Here is a 19,224-nt window from a genome sequence, read left to right as displayed (position 1 = left end):
GTTTCTGCCGCAGCTCTGTACAGCCTCTTTGAATGGCAGCGTGACAATATCTATACCAAAGTTGAAAATGCACAGACCTTTGGCCTGGCAATTCAATTTTTAGGACTTTCTCCAGCAGATAAGATAGAAGGAACATCCTCACACATATACAGATTAGGAAAATCTGAGTATCCATTGATAGGGTACTACTATATCAACTATGGCACATCCATGCAGTGGAATAGAGTGGAGGCAGTAATTAAGGGGGGGTTAGATACTAAAAGGACCAATGGGAAATGATCTTTAAGATACATTGTTAAATTTAAAATGCAACATGGAGAACACCGATATAAAGATACTGGCACATTCATTGTATGTTTTCATTTATGCTTCCATATAAACTTGGAGAGGCTATGAGTCTCTCTGGAAAAACACCCAAGATATTGGTAAGAGTGGTTGCCTCTGGGAAAGGGGACTGGGAGGTAAAGGGTTGGGTGAGAGGAGGAAGTTCGCTTTTATCATATATTCTCTCACATTGTTTATTAATTTTTTCACTATGTTTTTGTATCACCTTAAAAAAAAAAAAGGGACAAGGTCTTTGAAGTCATACTATCTTGTATCTTCACATGGCTTTGGGAGGGTGGGCCAGTTACTTAACCTCTCTGAGTCAGGGCTTTTGCATCTATAAAATGGGAATGATAACAGCATTTCCTTGGGGTGTGTAAGGATGGAATGAGATACTAGTTAGTATTTTCTGAGTTCTTACAAGGCACCATACACAATGGTAAATGCTCAATAAATGGATCCTTTCCCTACTTCTACTGCTAATAATTACAATGCAAGCAGCCATTATTCTATTGGTCCTCTGTAGCATCAAATAGACATATGTTGCTTAAAGCACTGCATGCAGAAGGACCAGGTAAAAGCTGTCGACCTACAGATCGGTCCTGCTTTCCAGGGGGGCCTGTCACTGGCTCCTCCTCGAAATATCAAAAGAACAGGATTCAGTGTGTTGCAACATAGAAGTCAAGAGAAGCAGCCAGAAATGCAGGCCTTTGAACTTGGAGATGGGTCAACATCACTGGAGTGGGGGCAAGGGCATCAGTGGTCTTGTCCATCAGGAGGGAGCTACAGGGCTGTCATCCTCATGTTGGAATAGATACGAGGACTTGTGAAACCTTCATTTCATCTTCATCTTGCAAAGACCATTTTTATGAACTGGTTCAGCCAGTTGTGCAGAACTATATCCATCATATAGACAGAAAACTCCAGGGTTTGGGGCTGAGGTTCTTAAATTTCTTCCATCCATTCACTCCTCAGTGGCACAAAAAAAATCCTCATGGATGTACCTCTGCCCCCACCTTTGCCAGACAAACCCCATCACCATAAGGATCATGTAGGGGTTGAAGGCATGGGCAGTGGAGCTGGGAAGACAAGTGTTTGTGACCCTCCGCTACCACTTATTTGCCTCCGATTCCTTATTTTCAAACAGAAGCAGTAAGTTCCATGGGATAATTAAATGGGAAAACATTTGATAGGATAATTCATGCAAAGTGTGTGGCACTTCCACTATTTTTAGAGTCACTTTAGATTACACCTCAAGGAAAATGAAGTATTTCAGCCCAGATATGCAAACATAATCATGGTCAAGAGGACGGCCTCATCGCAATAAAAGAGACACATATTACCAGTGGTCTCCAAAACTGTTCTGAAGAATCATCATAAGAAGATGACACATATTTTCTACCGCAATAAACCTTATCTTCTTTTACTTTTTCTTCCTCCCCCTCTTTTCTCTCCTTCCCTTCCTCTCTTTTTCTTTCTTTTTTCCCATTCATATCATCTGTTTATTCACTAGCCCTTACATAGCTCCCAAGTGGGTCAGCAAGGAGGCTGGCACTGGTAATGTAAGGATGGCAGGACAGAAGGCATTCCTCCTTCAGATCTCACAAGCAAGGGGTGACATTGGGGGTAGAGAGAGATATTAATGACAAATATAGTGAGTAGAAGAGAGTGGAAATACCGGGTACTACTGGGAGCTTGGACAGGACCCCTAACATAGACTGAGTGGTGGTGGTCAGGGAAGCTTCCTGGGGGAGGAGTCAGGACACAGAGTTGGCTGGCTGAAGGGGTGTGTTGTGGGAGCAAAGGGAGGAAGAGAGAAGGCCCTGAGGTGGGAGGGAGCAGGTTTGATGTGCTGGCCGAAGTCCACTGTGGTAGGAGAAGAAAATCAATGCCTTACAGAGCTGGAGAGATCTTTAGGAGCTGGATTATTCAAGTCTCTTGAGAGTCAAGTTAAAGATTTTGGACTTTATTCTTATGGTGATGGGGCAAACACTGGAGGGATTTGAGAAGAGTAGTTCCGTGGTCATATTTAGATCTTATTAAGATGCCAGATAGTACAGCACAAGGAAATATATCCAATTTCTGGGGGTAAAATATGATGGAAGATGGTATGAGAAAAAGAATATATATATATATATGCATGCCTGGGTCGATATGCTATACAGCAGAAACTGACACAACACCATGAATCAACTATACTCTAATAAAAAATAAAATTGAAAATTAAAAGGAAGGAAGAACAAACGAATGAATGAAAGAAAGAAAAAGAAAGAAAGAAAGAAAAAAAAAAGAAAATGAGTGGGAAAAGCAAGGCTGGCTATGGGGAGGCCAAGTTGGAGGCTGCTGCAGGCTAGAGATGAGAAATGATGCTGGTTAGGGTTAGGGTAGCATCAGGGAGGAAGGAAGAAAGTAGGTCTATTTAAGGGATATTTAGGAGATTGATTTAGTTAGATTGGTGACTGATTGGATATAGGGGGTTAGAAAGAGGGAGGGTTCCAGGATAACTTTCCAGCTTCTGGCATATAAGCAGACAGAATGTGATAGGGTGAAAGAAAGGATAAGAATGAATGAAACTCATTTGATAGAAGTGTCTTTCTTGAGTAATAATAAATAATTTAACTTTGGTTTTGTATATTTCAAGAGTCGACATGTCCTGATGCCATTACTTCCATAATTCTGAGAATTAAGGGGGATAACAGCAAATAGATTTGAATTGGCTCATTCCCCAGCTGTGCCATTTATTGGGCATTTGATCTTTGGCAAGTCACTTTTAACATTTTGAATCTCAATTTCCTTTTGTGAAATTGAAAAAGGTAATAACAACCACTTCCAAGGTTTTTTTGTGAAGCTCAAATAAGATGGATGCTTGGAAAGAGCACTTTGTAAACTGTAAATGTCAACTGCAATGGCAATGCTGAGTCTTTATTTTTAGGAGGACATCAAGAACAGTGTCCTCCAAATTGCCTCCTCACTGGTAATGGAGATTCAACTAAGTTTCTCCTTGTGCCTGGCATCCTTTGGTGCCTCTGGTGCAGGGAAGCTGGATTGAGAAGACGGCAAAAGGTGTTCATGGAAGGAAAAAGAAGAATGATTATTTTAAGGGAGCAGTGATAATATCTGCTCCCTTGACTTGAAAGTTCCTTGTAATAGATCACAGCATCCACAAAGGCTTGAATCAATTTCAAATGAATTTCACAAAGGGAGAACACATTAAATAGAAAACACAAATCACAATGGCAGGAATAACTCATGTATGTCAGATACGGTGGTAAAAACAATAAATGTAAATGGGTTAAACTTAAGTAAAAGATCAAGACTCCCAGATTGGCTAAACACATTTGTAGTTATCCTGTATTAGCATGGATGTAGGGACAAGGCCCAAGGACAGAAGGGAAAATAGTTTACCCAGGATGGTATGAGGTTGGTGTACATCTGCTGGTCACTGACTCTAAGGTAGCACAGGTCTGCTTTGATTTGAAAGACAATAATTGACTCTTGGAATATGTTAGCACCTAGTAAACACAGAATAAATATTTACTAAGTGATCAGCTATCAAAGTAATATCTTTTGTTAAATTTCTATTAATTAGTTTGAAATATATGGAACTAGCAGTTGCGCAAATGAACAAATTACCAGTTTCCTATAGTTCAACCTAATATTTTGGACTTTTTAATTTTTAAATTTATTATTATTATTATCATTATTATTTTGGTCTTTTTTTTGCCTTTTCTAGGGCTGCTTTTGCAGTGTGTGGAGGTTCCCAGGCTAGGGGTCTAATCAGAGCTGTAGCCATTGGCCTACACCAGAGCCACAGCAATGCACGTTCCGAGCCTTGTCTGCAACCTACACCATAGCTCACAGCAACACCGGATCCTTAACCCACTGAGCAAGGCCAGGGATCGAACCTGAACCTCATGGTTCCTAGTCTGATTAGTTAACCACTATGCCATGACGGGAACTCCAATTTTGGACTTTGTAAAAATGGCCCCACCCACAGCATATGGAAGTTCCCGGGCCAGGAATCCAAGCTGCAGCTGCAACTTATGCTGCAGTTGTGGCAATGCCAGATCATTTAACCCACTGTGCTGGACTGGGGATTGAACATGCATCTCTGCAGTGATCCAAGTCACTGTAGTCAGATTCTTAATCCACTGTCCCATAACTCCTATTTTTGACATTTTTATATGTAAGAACTTTATTGAACTATCTAATTTTGTTCTTGCAACAACCATATGAAAGGTATGATATTCCCAATTTATAGATGTTGAAACTGAGGCTCAAAGATGTTAATTAAGTCAAAGAAGTTTATCCAGCTGGTGTCAGTGGTGGAGATTAAAACCAAATTTGTCTGAACTCAAAATCTTTGCTTTTTTTTTTTTGTTGCACTTGCAATATACAGAAGTTCTCAGGCCAGGGACTGAATCTTAGCTAGAGCTGTGAACTACACCACAGTTGCAGCAATCCTGGATCTTTACCCACTGCGCCAGGCTGGGGATTGAACCAGTGTCTCCACAGAGACAAGCCGAATCATTAACCCACTGCGCCACAGTGAAAACTCCCCCAGTCACAGATTTCTAAAGCAATCATATCACCTACAAATAATGACAGCTCAAAGCCTTTGTTTTCATCACTTTCTAGGTACTATTGTGCATTTTTATTTCAGTTGGCCTGATCACCACCTATACTTTTAGTAGTTGGAAGCTGAAAGGGACTCTAGGGGTTTTATATTTCAATGGTTCATAATATGGAGTCTATGGGTCCCTTACAGGGCTCAAGAGTTCCTGAAAATCCTGGAATTGAGTGTAAAACTTTTGTGACTACATGGATATGTGCACTTATATGTGGAGAGGGTCCACTAAGCCCTCCTTGACTCAGTAAGTAAGAGTAGAAGTTACTGGATTAACTTTACATTTTACAGATGAAGAGTGTGCAGCACATAGATGGGGAAGAACCTGCCGAAAGTTCTTAGAGACAGAGTCAGAACTAGGATTTAGGTTTCTTGCATGCTTTCCTCTCAAACTCAGTTTACATGCACATCTTCCTTGCCGCCCCTGTGAAATGATGTAATTTTCTCAGGGTCCTGCGTTCAGCGGCAATGCTAAGCTCAGGATGTGAGCTGCAGCCTTCTTGGTCCATGCCCTTTCTATCTAGCTATACTGTTTCTTGATTATTCAAAATAAGTGCAAGTAGTCAACTAACTCCTCATTCCTCCCCTCTTGGTGAACCATTTCCAATATATTCACCTCCCTAGGATTGATAACAGGGGGTCTGAGGATATCCGACTGGTGAGGGTTGGGGGCAAATTGTCGTAAAAGATGTGCACACAGTTTCAGGATTTTCAGATATTCAGAGCCCCGTGGGGGTCCACAGACCCCATACTAGTTGCTTGTCAAGGTCAATATGTGTAGATCAATTCACAATTAAGATAGAAAGCTAGTTTATTTAGTGTTTATTAAAGGAAGCCGTAAATGGATTTCCCATCATGGCTCAGTGTTAACGAATCTGACTAGGAACCATGAGGTTGCAAGTTCGATCCCTGGCCTCACTCAGTGGGTTAAGGATCTGGCGTTGCTGTAAGCTGGGGTGTAGGTCGCAGACGTGGCTCAGATCCTGCGTTGCTGTGGCTCTGGCATAGGCCAGCGGCTGCAGCTCCAATTCAACCCCTAGCCTGGGAACCTCCATATGCCATGGGAGCGGACCTAGAAAAGACAAAAATTAAAATAAAATAAAATAAAAGGAAGCCATAAGTGATAATGTGTGTGTGCGCGCGCACGCGTGCGTGTGTTTTCTTTTTTCCTTTTTTTGGCTACAACTGCAGCATATGGAAGTTCCCGGGCCAGGGATGGAATCTGAGCTGCAGCTGCAACTTATGCCACAGCTGCAGCAATGCTGGATTCTTAACCCACTATGTTGGGCTGGGAATCAAACCAGCACCTCAAGAGAGACAAGCTGGATCATTAACCCACCATGCCACAGCAGGAACTCCAATAATGTAGTTTTTAAAATAAAGTAAAAATAAAGATTACAGTATTGGAGACTCCTGCTGCAATGCCTTCATTTACTCGTTAATTCCTTACCCTTGGGAGTTTCCTCTGTGGCTCAGCAGAAATGAACCCGATTAGTATGCAGGAGGACTAGGGTTCGATCCCTGGCCACGCGCAGTGGGTCAAGGTTCTGGTGTTGCCGTGAGCTGTGGTGCAGGCCACAGACGTGGTTCGGATCCCAAGTTGCTGTGGCTGTGGTGCAGGCTGGCAGCTGCAGCTCTGATTTTACCCCTAACCTGGGAACCTCCGTATGCTGTGGGTGTGGCCTTAAAAACCAAAAAAAAAAAAAAAAAAAAAAAAAAAAAGATTACCCTCATGAACTATGAGACTGTACACAGCTTGAAGAGAGGGACCATGACTCCCTGGTTTACAGCTGTATCCTGACTGCACAGCAAAGTGCTGGGCACATAGTAGGTGCTCGATATATCAGAGCCTCAGTCTCTAAGTCTATAGCTACTGAATGAAGTAGCCCAGGAGGGAGGTGAGGGAGTGGTGGACGGTGGAGACGGTAGGGAACTGGAGGGCCATTCCAGCTGCCATGCAGAAAGGCAGGGCTGGGATCAGTTCACTTCCTACCTGCTGCAGAGACGTGGTCACACAGCCCATGACAAAGGAAGGAAGGAAGCAATGAGATTTCACACACTTGGGTAATAACATTTGGATTCAGAAAAAGGTGAGCCAAAGAGGGGGGAGGTCTCAAAGGAGTTTGTAAAATTATCAGTGATGGACACGGTCTAACACCTTGCCGTGTAAGGTGTGGTCCACAGACCACAGACATCACCTAAGAACTGGTTAGAATTCAGAGCCTTGGTCTTCACCCCAGACCTATGAATCAGAATCTATATTTCAAGAAGACACCCAGGTGATCGGTGTGTACATTATAGTTTAAGAAACACGGGTCCAGTTTGTCTCCAAACGCCCGTGTTACATTTTTGCAGTCGAATGAACCAGAATACTTCGGTCTCAGGAGTGTGGTAATATTTGGTTGAATCATGTACAATTGCAGATATTCAACTATTTCGTGACCTACAAAAATGGCAATTTCAAAGGAAATTTCAATTTCCACCCAAACTATAAATTGTTCTGCACAAAACTGCCTGCTTTGGACCCGGGATACCACTTGCTTCAAAAAGTCTCCAGTCAGATTTTGCAAACAACAGCCTATACAGATGAGTTTCGTTTAGCTGACATAGTTAAAAAAAAATTTTTTTTTCCAGTTGGTCACCACCAAGTGGAAGCTGCAAGTTTCACATGAAAAACATATTCCTAGCTTTCCTAGATCACTAGAGGGTATATTCATACTGGGTCTGCATTCCTCAATAGCAGCAAACAGCTGCAGTGAGAGATGATGCCCCCTTTTTGTAGGGCATGAGCTCTGCAGGTGCCCCCAGGCCCCATGCAGCACCCCCTGCCCTGCCCCCTGCCCCGCTCATTTGTTTCTCGCTGTAATCCTGTAGGTAGTTATTTGACTGTGGGGTCTTGGCTAGATAGCAAGTTTTAAAGGGAAACAAAGAAGGTGGCCTTTAGAAGCTAGTCAATGCTCAGGGATTTGGGTCCTGTCATGGTCGCTCCCAGTCAGTCCTGGTGTTTGATGGGCTGCTCACCTTCCTAAGCACTCTCTGCTACTGTCCCAGCCTGTGCTGTCTGGCTGCTGTTCTCCCTACCCTTATTCCCTGGGTTATAGCTGCTCAGAATGGTATAGCATTTCACCCAACAATCATCCTTAACTCCATATCTACTTCTTCTCCTATCTTAGTGTATTTACAAAAACCCTTCCCCGAAGACACCTTTCTCTGGAAATGGAGCTTTTTCTTTGGAGGTCAAGCCAGTTGGTACCTACCCAGTCCAGCAAGCCCTGAATAGAAATCAAGCTCCTTCCTCCTTCCCCAATCCCATGCATTTTCCTTGGTGATCCACACTGGTTCTCTGAGCTGGCTGGCTCTTTATCTCCTGTTGTACCAGGGCCCCTGCTAAGCCCCCAGAAGAGAGCCCTTCCTTGGCACTGAGGGACACATTCTCATCTGATTCATCCTTACCAGACAGCGCTCTGCCAATTTCTCCCTGAAACAAAAGCCCAGAAAAAAAGAGAATGATGCCACCGTGAATGGCACCTAAGCTGACATCACAGAAGTGGGAAGGAAGGCTGATGGGGGAATGTCCTGGGTAAGATCAGAGGTCCTGGAGTTCCCGCTGTGGTGCAATGGGATCAGCGGCATCTCTGCAGCACTGGGATGCAGGTTCAATCCCCAGCCCAGCACAGTAGGTTAAGGATCCACCATTTCCACAGCTGCAATGTAGGTTGCAACTGTGGCTCGGATCTGATCCCTGGCCTGGGAATTCCATATGCTGAGGGGCGGCCGGAAAAAAAAAAAATTATAGGTCCTGGGTTCAGTTCCTGACTCTGACATGGACGGACTGGCTTGGGGCATGACATGTGGCATCTCTGCACCCCTATTTCTCCATCTGGAAAAAGGCAAACATTAATAGTATCTACTTTGCAGGGCTCTTATGGGGATTCCATGAAGTAATTATCATGTTTCCCCAACTGGTCTTGCCACCTTCATTTCTTTGTGCTGTACCTGTGTCTCATATTACGCAATTGATTAATTACTATTTTTCCTTAAAGTGTTGACTCATTTTTTCCCTTAAATATATACTACAGTCTTACCAAAAGGAATAGTATCCAGAAACCATGGTACCAAGGTGTCAGCTACATTTTTCTATTATCAAAGCAAATATTTAATGAACAAATTTCAAAAATGGATACCCCTTTGCTCCAATCATGAGAAAACATTGAATAAACTCCATGTTAGCCGCATCCTAGAAAGTAACTGATCAATAATCTTCAAAAGCAACAAATGTATGAGAGGCAAGGGAGGACTCCCAAACTGTTACCGATCAGAGCAAAAGAAAGAAGCACTGAGAGTGGTGTGGGGTCGTGGATAAGGTCCTGGAACAGAAAAGGGTCATTAGTGGAAAAAGTGATGAAATTCAAATAAGGCCTGTTGTTTAGTTAATAATCTTACTCCATTGTCAATTTCCTGCCCTTGATAACTATATTATGGAGATAAATGATGCTAGCACTAGGAGATGCTGGATAAGGGATGATAAAGAAAATCATTGTATTATTCTGCAACTTTTCTGTAGGTCTAGCATTCCTTCAGAATCAAAAGTCTTAAAAAGAGGGTGCCAGTGAAACAAGCTGTCTCTCTTTTGCCCTCTCCCGTTAGTACCTGGCAACCGTTAATCTGCTTTGTGTCTCTATGGATTTTCCTGTTCCACGCATTTCATATAAATGGAATCCTACCATTGGGGGCCTTCTGTGTCTGGCTTCTTTCACTTCGCACAATGTTTTCAAGGTTCACTCATGTCGAGCAGGTGTCAGTACTTCACCCTTTTTATACAGTTGAATAATATTCCATTGTATGGAGAGACCACATTTTGTTTTCCCATTCACCCGTTGAGGGATATTGGGGTGGTTTCTACCTACTGACTGTTGTGAACAAGGCTGCTATGAACACTTGGGTTCAAGTTTTTGTTTGAACACTTGTTTTCTAATCTTTTTATGGCCACACCTGTGACATATGGATGTTCCTGGGCTAGGGGTCAAATCAGAGCTGAAGCTGAAGCCTATACCACAGTCACAGCGACACAGGATCCAAGCCACATCTTCACCTTGCACCACAGCTTGCAGCAATGCTAGATCCTTAACCCACTGAAAGAGGGCAGGGATCGAACCTGCATCCTCATGAATACCAGTCAGATTCTCAACCCACTGAGCCACAATGAGAACTCCTTTCTTAATGGGTACCAGGTTTCCTGTTGGGATAATGAGATGTTTGGAAACTACATAGAGGTGATGGTTATAAAATATGATGACTACTAAGTGCCAGTGAATTGTATATTTTAAAATAATAAATTTTATGTTACGTAAATTTTACCTCCATAAAAACATGGGCACCACCAGTGTTCTACCACATTTTGGAAAACCCGTGCTTGTGTGATCCCAGCACTTAGCACAGTACCTGGTCCTTAGCAAATGTGTAGACTGTTGGCCACTGTTATTATCTTTGCTGGTGCAACATAACACTCCCAGATCCTACTCCAGGATTCTTTCCGTATCACGGTGCTTTCACCAAGAAAGTTCCTCCATATTTAATCTACTGAAGTTCTTGAAGGTGCAACAAAATCTCAGGGTCGCTGGGATACCTCCCCTAGAATGCCTTACTTGGAATCCATGAACTTCTCCGTTTTCACAATATACACACCTGGCTGGGATGGCACAGCTGGCCACTGCCCCCAGATATGCACTGAGAAACAGAGTGGACACTCAACAGACACTAAACCAGTTACTTGCTGACTGAACACCAAACCTAATTCAGCAGCTTATTCAGTAAGTCTTACCTCCTCAACAGACCAGATGCTTAATTAACCCAGGACTTGACTCTACAATTTGCTGGTTAAGTCTCAACACTTTGGCCCTGTTCACTTGATTTTATAGTGCCTAGCCCCATTCCCTCCAAGTATCCAAGGATCTATTCCAATGTTGGATATGAATGCCTGATTCACTTTGAGGATTTCATGAGGATCCTACAGAAAACTGGGGACATTCCAGCACATCCTAAATTGGGGAAGCACCTTTCTGTTCAGAGCTAATGGACTGAACTTGGTTTTACTGATGATGATCAGCAAGCTCCTCCTCTTTTCCTTGTCTGCACTGGTTGTTCTCCATCCTCTGTTCTCAGATCCATTCTCCCTCCTTCTCTGGGCCCCAGGAGGAGGCTGACATCCATGGGTATCAATAGGCTCCTTGCCCCTTGGCTTTTGATCGGAGGCCTCCAGTGGGGGAGACACAAGCAAGATAAGACAGAGGGAGAAGAGAGAGGCTGCCCCCTCCTGTCTCAGTGCTGCGGTCTGGAGAGGTCTGCAATCCTGTGTGAGCACTGCTTTGGCTGGGAACCCCCCTCCCCAGCCCCTGCCACCTCCACCACCCCATCCCATTGCCCAAAGTGCTTCAGAAACACTGCTCTCTCCCCTGCCTCATCAGGCATGTGGTGGTCCTCACTTCCCTGGTTGTTGGATCCTTCTCCCTCCCTTGTTGGTGCCTAAGACCATGTCCTTCAGTAATCCCTCCATTAAATCATTTTGGAATAAAGTATCACAGCTGCAGGTGTTTTGTTTCCTGCTGGGACCCTGTCTTCATCCTCATTGCTCGTTGGGTCTCCAGGGGAGGAACATGAGAAGCAACGCTGTGGTCAAGGGCATAGCATGTCTATACTGCATTATCCTAATGGCCATCCTCATCCTTACTAATAAACTTACCAAGCACCCCATATGGGTCAACAAGCATTTAATGGTCCCAATAAACCAGTGAAGTGGAGTTACCCTTTTGTTTACAGAAGAGGAAAAGGACGTTTCAAGAGAGATCAAATAACTTGCCCAAAGTTGCAAGGTGAATGGGTGGTAGTGGTTGGATCTGAATCCAATGTGGCCAGAATCCTGCCTCCTCTGCATCACCTCACATCCTGACACATGTGTGATACACTCAAGAGCTGATGTCACGGCCAGTCAGACCCTGTGCCTGGGAGAAATCTTGCTGACACCGAGAAGGATGTCAAAGCTGCAGTTCTGAATCAGCCTTCGGAGCTCAAACACATTCAGGCGTGCCCAGGCTGGGAAGCCAGCGGTGGAAAAGGCAACTTTGGAAGCTATTCTAGGGACAAACCTCGAGCTCATTGCTCAGTTCCTCAAGAGGCCTGGAGCCTGTTCTGCTGCTGACAGAGGGAATAGTCGCCTGCTCACTCCTCAATGCCCCTGATGGAATGAGCACCGTGGAAGAGGGCTCGACTGGGATGCTAAACAGTCGTAAATGACACTGTCACCAGCCTTCATAAAGCACAGTGACTCACAGCCCTAATTAAAATGCTAAGGGAAAAATGTAAAGAAAGGCTGCCATGGAAAACAGTGACATTCTGCTAAACTGCAAGATTATTTCTTCCAGGAAAGGAGGTGCTTATGAGTGTATGAGTGTGTGTGTGTGTGTGTCTGTGTGTGTGAGTGTGTGTAGAGGGGATAAAGATAAGGAGGCTGAATATCATTCTCTTACACTTGGGAAATTTTAATACAGGAGAAAGTCTAACTAAAGCTGTACTCGCCCTCCCAACTTTTTATTATGAAATATTTAAAAGAAAAATGCCTTAACACCTATAAACTTCCAACTATAGTTAACAATTATTAGCATTTGCCATATTGGTCCTGTCTGTTATATCTATCTACCCATCTATCCATCATCTCTTTCTGACTCTACTTATCCATTCATCATCTCTCTGACTTGATTCATCTATTTACCCAACCATCCATCTATCTATCCACACACTCAGCTACCTACATATCTATATCTGCTATCTTTCACTCTCTGATCCTATCTATCTATCTATCTATCTATCTATCTATCTATCTATCTATCATCTTTATACTGAATCCATTCGAAAATAGGTTGTAGGTATAATGATGCTTTAGCCCTAAACTCTTAAACATGAATATCCTGGAATAAAGACAGTGTCCTACAAAACTCACAATACCACCGTTAGTTACACCGAGGAAAATTAGCAATACTTGCAAAATTTCACCCATTATTCAGCTAAGGTTGTGTTTTAAACAATGGCAACTGAAGCAATACATCTAATCCCTATTATTCGGGAAAGAAAAATCCAGCTGCTGCACAGAAATGGGCTGTCAGGGGCTTCTTGAGTGGGAAGATTTTTGGCTTCGTGGGGGCTGGTTCTCGTCATCAGTCTCAAGGTGAGATGCACAGGGCACAATGCTTGATTTAGATACAGGTTTAGAAACAGGCAAGAAATCCAGTTTGATTACACAATATATTTTGTTAAAGGAGCCCACCTCCAAACGAAATCACCACATGATTTTATTCAATGTAATCTCCATTTTAACCGCAAAATGGGGCTCCCAATGTGTTTTTCCTCTTTCTGAAAAGCAAATGAACTCTTAAAAGCCCAGTGAGGTAACATCAAGAGAAAGATTCAGAAAACAATGTCATAATTTCTGAAGGCAAGTCTTGAAGAAGACACTCCCAAGAAATCCTGGGCATTGAAGGCAGCAGTTAAGAAAACAACATTTATCTGCATGTAGGAGTTTTGAGTGTTTGTTAAAAAATGATCACAAACAAGAAAAATATCACGCCAAAAAAAAATCCATCCCGTATCATCCTTCCTAGAGCCAGCATTGTGAGAAATCAAGCGATTTCGGTTCAGTGACTGCCATGATATTAGGGGAGAAATGACAAATGAAGGTCTTTGTAGCTAAGACTTATCTTAATAAACTAGCACAGAGATGTTATTGACTCTTTTCATTACCTGAATTCTGGTACATGAATATAATTGGTTTTCATTTTCCTTATTGGATATTCCAGAGTAAAAAGACCGCTTCAAAAATCAAAGAGAAAAATCTGCCCAAAATATGTCAGTTGCTATCGAGTACTATTCTGATTTATCCCCCTAGGCTACATTTTTATGTTTAAAATTCCTGGAATGAAGCACAGCACAATGGGATCCACATGGCTATTTCAATGCCCAAATAGGACGATTGCTCACATCATCTGCCCCACTGTATTCTAGTCACCGGCAAGTTGATCCCTTTCTCAGGTGCCTGGAGCTCCCTGCGGGTAAGGATGGCATCTTCCACTTCTTTTGGCCCCTGCCTGTCCTATGGGTTCTGGCTCTGAGCGAGGAGCTCAGAGTTTGCTTGTTAGATGAAGAAGTGGCTGTTCTGATGCTTGCTCATGACAAGAAATCCTTCAGCTGAGAAATACTGGCTGCCTGATACTTCTATCTGAAGTTGGGCAAGCTTTTTGAGTTCACAAGCTCCCTTCTTCATTTCTACCTGCAAACAGGTCCCAGAAAGGCTCACCTCTTCAGTCCTCACGGTAGCAGTGTAGCTGTTGGGCTTTGAATAAAGAAGAGATTCCTGAGTGTTATTTAATGTTGGTGGGCAAAGTTTCCCAGCAGAACCTGAGCACCCCTCCCTTTTTAAGACACCCCTGAAAAATCTGTAGCATTTCTTTCAGGCACCTTAGCCCAAGACTCCAGAAGCATCTTGGATGGCCAAAAAGAAAGAGTTTTCTGGGGACCCCTTATGATGATAGGTGACAGAACATACAAATCATAGGAGAGGAGACAGAAAACACTGCCCAGGTGAAAAATGGGGACTTTGCTGCTGCAAAGGGCATCTGTTTTCCATCCTAACAGAGCAGGTTTGTTTTGTTTTGTTTTGTTTTTGTTTTTAAGGAACTGCTAGCAGAAATCATGAATGCCACCAGTGAACAAGAATGGGGCGAATGTTTTTCTCAGGTGAGATGCAGAATGTAAGGTGGAAGAGATCTTGGAGGGAAGTCAGGCCAAGTCATAAACTGAAATGTCTCAAAGTAGGCAAGTAATATAAGCAATATTTAATGGGGGAGCTGTGACCTAAAGGCAAGAAAAATGACTAAACCAAAACACAAACCCTGTACCAGCCAGATAGAACCTATCTGCACGCTTCTGAATGGAGTTGCCCTTGAATTCCAGCTTCTACAGTTCATGGATGAGAAAACTGCAGGAGGGGCATGGCCCATGTCAGCTGGCTAACTAGAGGGGGTCGCTCTTTTTTGCATTTCTTTGTTCCGATCGCTGACATGGAACTGATGCTGTCTGTCACCTTTTCAGAATCACATTGACACTATCTCACAGAATCCGTCTAACAACCCCATGCAGTAATTATAATCCCCATTTAATGAATGACATGCCTGAGGTTTAGAGAGGTTAGCACACTCACCCCAAGTCACAGTATCCACAAGTGCCCGAGCCTGGCATCAGATGCTTCCCCAGATGTCATCCTTGTTTGATTTTTGCTGCTCTGCCCTTCAAACTGGCTGCACTTGACCCAGTTTGGCATCTGAGACCCTGTCACTGAGAAGGTACTACAAATCAGATGGTACCAGTTCTGGCCACCTCCTCCAGGAAGTCTTCCCTGATCCCCCAGTCACCCATCCTGAGTGCTGCAGCAACACTTTACCTCTCTTGTCGAAACTCCAAGCCTGGCACAGGGTTTGTTATTGCCCACTGCCCAGCCAGACTGCAGGCTTTGTCAGAACAGGGCTCACACCACCTCAATCCAAGCACCTGCCCTTCAGGCCCGGCACTGGGTCTGCCATTTAACACTCATCATTACACATTTGACAACTGTGCTGACGTCTGCTGCAGAACCACACAGGACTGCTGCTCCTCTTTGGCTGATTATTGCTAAATACAACTATGCCAAGATCTATGTCAGCTGTAGCCTGTTAGCTACGCTTTTACTGGGGACTTGGGGGTATTTTCTGTTGATAGATCCTTTTCATATGATAGATTCATGTGGACTCAATTTTCCAGCATTGCAAGGTCCTGCTAATCTTTCTCCTTTCCTAGGAACAGGCATCTAAGCAGAACAAACAGGTGAAGGACTTGTAAAGGTTGGGTGGGTGGGTGGGGGGAGGCGACTCAGCTGCTTAAATGAGCCCAAACCAATGGCTTGGGTTTATTAGCTCCTGTGATTACCTGGTTCCTAAAGCTATACCCATTAGGTCACTTTCAAAGGACTTTCCTCTCTGAAAGGACAGATGGATCAACCAATGGGGCTAATCCCCAACATTAGATGAAGCTTCAGGATTAATGCAAAGCAAGGTCAAGGTAGGTGGAATCATTGCACGGTCTTTCCTGGACAATTTGTCCAACCTATGGTAACAATGAGGGAAGAGATGGAATTAAATTCCCTTTAAGTACAGAATCTATGAGGCTTCTTTATACTGAAGGAAATGTGACGTTATCATAAATGAACACTGGGCAAAGAGCCAAGACACTGGGGTTCTAGCCTAGCTTCATCAATACCATGCTATGTGACCTTCGGCAAGTCATGTACCTTATCTGAGCTTTGGGTTCTCCATCTGTAAAATAAGGGTGCTGGATGAGAGCTGATGGCATTAGAATCTCATCAAGATGTCTTATTTAAATACAGAAACTTCGAGTCTCCCCTGGGGACACTGATTCATTAGATCTGGGGTGAGATCTGTCATCTCTGTTTTTAACCAGTTCCTTGGTGGATTCTGATGTTAATAGTCCACAGGGCTGATGTTTGGCATTTGCTGGATTAGATGTGCTCAAATGCTATCATGTTTTGCAACAAGGAAGATAGCCATGTTTACAGTTGTCACAGTCTTTGTGTTTCTAACTATACAAACCCACACTGACCAGTGGTGGGAAGCATGCCTCTTGATTCAACCTGACCCTGGAATGCCAAATTCAACTTCTGATCATTCTGATTGCTAATAGGAAAAAGCCCCAGTTCTAAGGGGTGTGATTGTTGCCTGTAGCTCTCACATTCCAAGGCTCACCAAGGCATGCATGCACCGCAGAATCTGAGTGACAGGCAACAGAGTAAATCTTGTCATAAGACAGCCCAGAACATACACTCAAGAAGGCAGCATAGCCGGATCTGTGTGTGCTCACAACACCCACATGAACTGACCCTCAAGCCTTCCTGTATCCTGGGAAATTAGAACCCACACCAGTGGGAAGTTTTTCCAGATAACTGTCCACGTGGTACCTTGGACAGCTCCCTGTGGCTCCACTGCAGAGACCCTCACAAAGCAGCCTACCCCACCAAGGCACACCTGGACTTTCTGGTAAGGTCCTTCCCCAGGGAAGACTGAGTCTGGGGGAGGTGGGGAAGGCTGGCTTTGGCCACTTGGGGAAAACAACGAAGTGCCAGGAAGAACAAACAGCAGGCTGATCTGGAAACCACATCCATACTACTGGCCCCAAATGGTGCCGCAGAAGACTTTCCTCTTGGGTAGTCTTTCTTCTATAATCACCAGTCTTGACATAAAACTATTGTTTCCAGACACCTTTCATATTTGTTATCACAAAATTTTCAAAACAACCCCTTGTGGAAATTACTGTTCTCATTTTGCAGATAATGGACCAGAAGCTCAGAAAGGTTGAGTGACCATAGGTCACACAGCCAAAGGAGTGAGCTAAGCTTGGCCTCCAGCAGGAGTCCTTACTAGATCTTTCTACTATGTTGCCTCCTCTTTCCCTGCATGGCTGGGATTTGGGGGGGGGGGGGGACTCACAATTTCTGGAGGCACAGTCTGGTTGGGGTAGCTTGGGCTGTGCAGATGTACCAGGAAGTGAGGCTGTGGGTGTGAAGGCAGGAGCACAGACTGCTTATGTGCCCATATATGGGCACCCCTCCCCCCCTCAAATTAAGAAGGCAGAAACTGGGACAGAGGTCTCCAGTTGTAACATCAGCTAGATAACTATAGGTGGGATGCTTGTTGCCCTGCCTCAGGTTCCAAAGCTGCAAACTGGGATTCAAATCGCTATGCTGGTGCCCTGGGGTAGGTTTTAAGAGCATTCCTGGGGAGCGCTCCAGGGAGACCTTGTGGGTGACAACACTGGAGATGGCACAAAGCTCTGTGCCCTTTCAGGGGCTCCTAGAAACTGGGCTGGTGGAAAGGACTGGGGTGGTGGTGGTGGAAAATGATGGGATAGCATGACTCCCTTTGGAGGCATCTCAAATCTGTCTACCAAGACTCCTGAGCGCAGAGGAGAATGGATGCCAGTGCTGCAGACTGAGGTATGAGAGGCTCCTTCCCTATTTTATCTTAAGTTCAAAATAACTATGGGGAAATCAATGTTCCCTTGTGCCTTTGTGAACTCACTGTATTTGCCCCAATCCCCATTAGAGAAATGCAGAAGAAAGGGGGTTGTTTTCCCTCATTCCTCCGGGAGGACCAGCCTGAGGGGTCAGCTCCTCCCTCCCTTCTTCCAAGGTCCTGGGCCACCAGAGGCCAGATGATGTGGCCTGGATGCCCGCCCAGCACCACATATACCTCTCTACCCAGGGACGCTCATTCCCATGGCTACTTGTGTACTCCTCTGGGGCCAGTTGTCAGGGTTTGAGCTGGGCTCTGGGAGTAGAGGGGGTTTCACCTCCAGGAAGAACCTATGCCTCTTCCCTGGGCTAACTGGGGACCACAACCTACTGCGGCAGCCTGTGTACCCTAAAGGGGCAGACCCCTAGTTCCTATTGGCAGAAAAGCCCTGATCCTCTAGTCTCCTGGATCATGCCAGGAGCCTTATAATCATAAAATGCCAGCAACATTTCCCCTGTGTTGAGCGCTTGCCTGGGGGGTGGGGGGCTTGACATTCACATTCGTGATTATTTTTAAAGTCCCCGGCAGTCGCAGGAGAAAGTTAGTGTTTTCCACATTTTACAGACCAGAGAACTGAGGCTTAGAGAGAGGTAAAGTGACTAACTTAAGGCTAAGCAGCAAGTAAAGGGTACATCAAGGATTAGAACCCAGAGGGGTCCCTCGAAAGCCGCCTTCCCTTGCTCTCCCCAGACAACCTAGTCTGAGCGAGCCGAGAGCCGCTGGCGCTCTGGCCACGGTGCCCTGGGGATGGAGGATGGACGCGAGGGTCTGGAGGTCTCTAGAGCAGTTCGGAGAACCCTGCCCGGACCCTCGGGCCCAAGGGCCTCTCGAGTGGCCCTGGAAGTTGGATCTTACGGGGGCCCTGCTCCGACCCTTGCTACCTGGCGGCAAACCCACCGCTCGTGTACACTGCCTGGACCTGAATCCCAGCGTAGCGCTCTTCTCACGCGTTCGGGAACCCTGGAGTCTCTTTCGAGAGGGAGGAACAACTTTCCTAGGTTCTGGGAACCAGCACTCTTGCACCCCAATCCCGCCTGGACGCAAGAAGTAAGAGGTGCAGGTGGCTCCGCCATTGCCGGGAGCGCAATAAGAATCCTGGCAAAGTTG

The 19,224-nt window shown here is 44.7% G+C and overlaps 1 protein-coding gene across 17 annotated transcripts in view; it reads right to left on the bottom strand.

The window, feature by feature from the left end:
• NOS1 (nitric oxide synthase 1) overlaps positions 1-19,224 on the bottom strand; it is a 188,654-nt gene that overhangs the window by 105,956 nt on the left and 63,474 nt on the right. For 2 of the 17 annotated variants that reach the window (XM_084994181.1, XM_084994187.1), the window contains exon 1: positions 15,198-15,326. The exons of the other annotated variants lie outside the window; for them this stretch is intronic. The gene's annotated coding sequence lies outside the window, so the exon portion shown is untranslated. Of the gene's footprint in view, positions 1-15,197; positions 15,327-19,224 lie in introns of those variants that run through there. 17 annotated transcript variants of the gene reach the window in all.

This window comes from Sus scrofa, chromosome 14, assembly GCF_054392235.1.
Source record: "Sus scrofa isolate SSC_HxYL_T2T_F1_AM1 chromosome 14, Sscrofa_HxYL_maternal_Yorkshire_Landrace_v2.0, whole genome shotgun sequence".
In the NCBI taxonomy this organism is placed as follows: domain Eukaryota; kingdom Metazoa; phylum Chordata; class Mammalia; order Artiodactyla; family Suidae; genus Sus; species Sus scrofa.
Note: the sequence above shows the minus strand (reverse complement) of the source record. Positions and strands in the feature narration are given on the sequence as shown.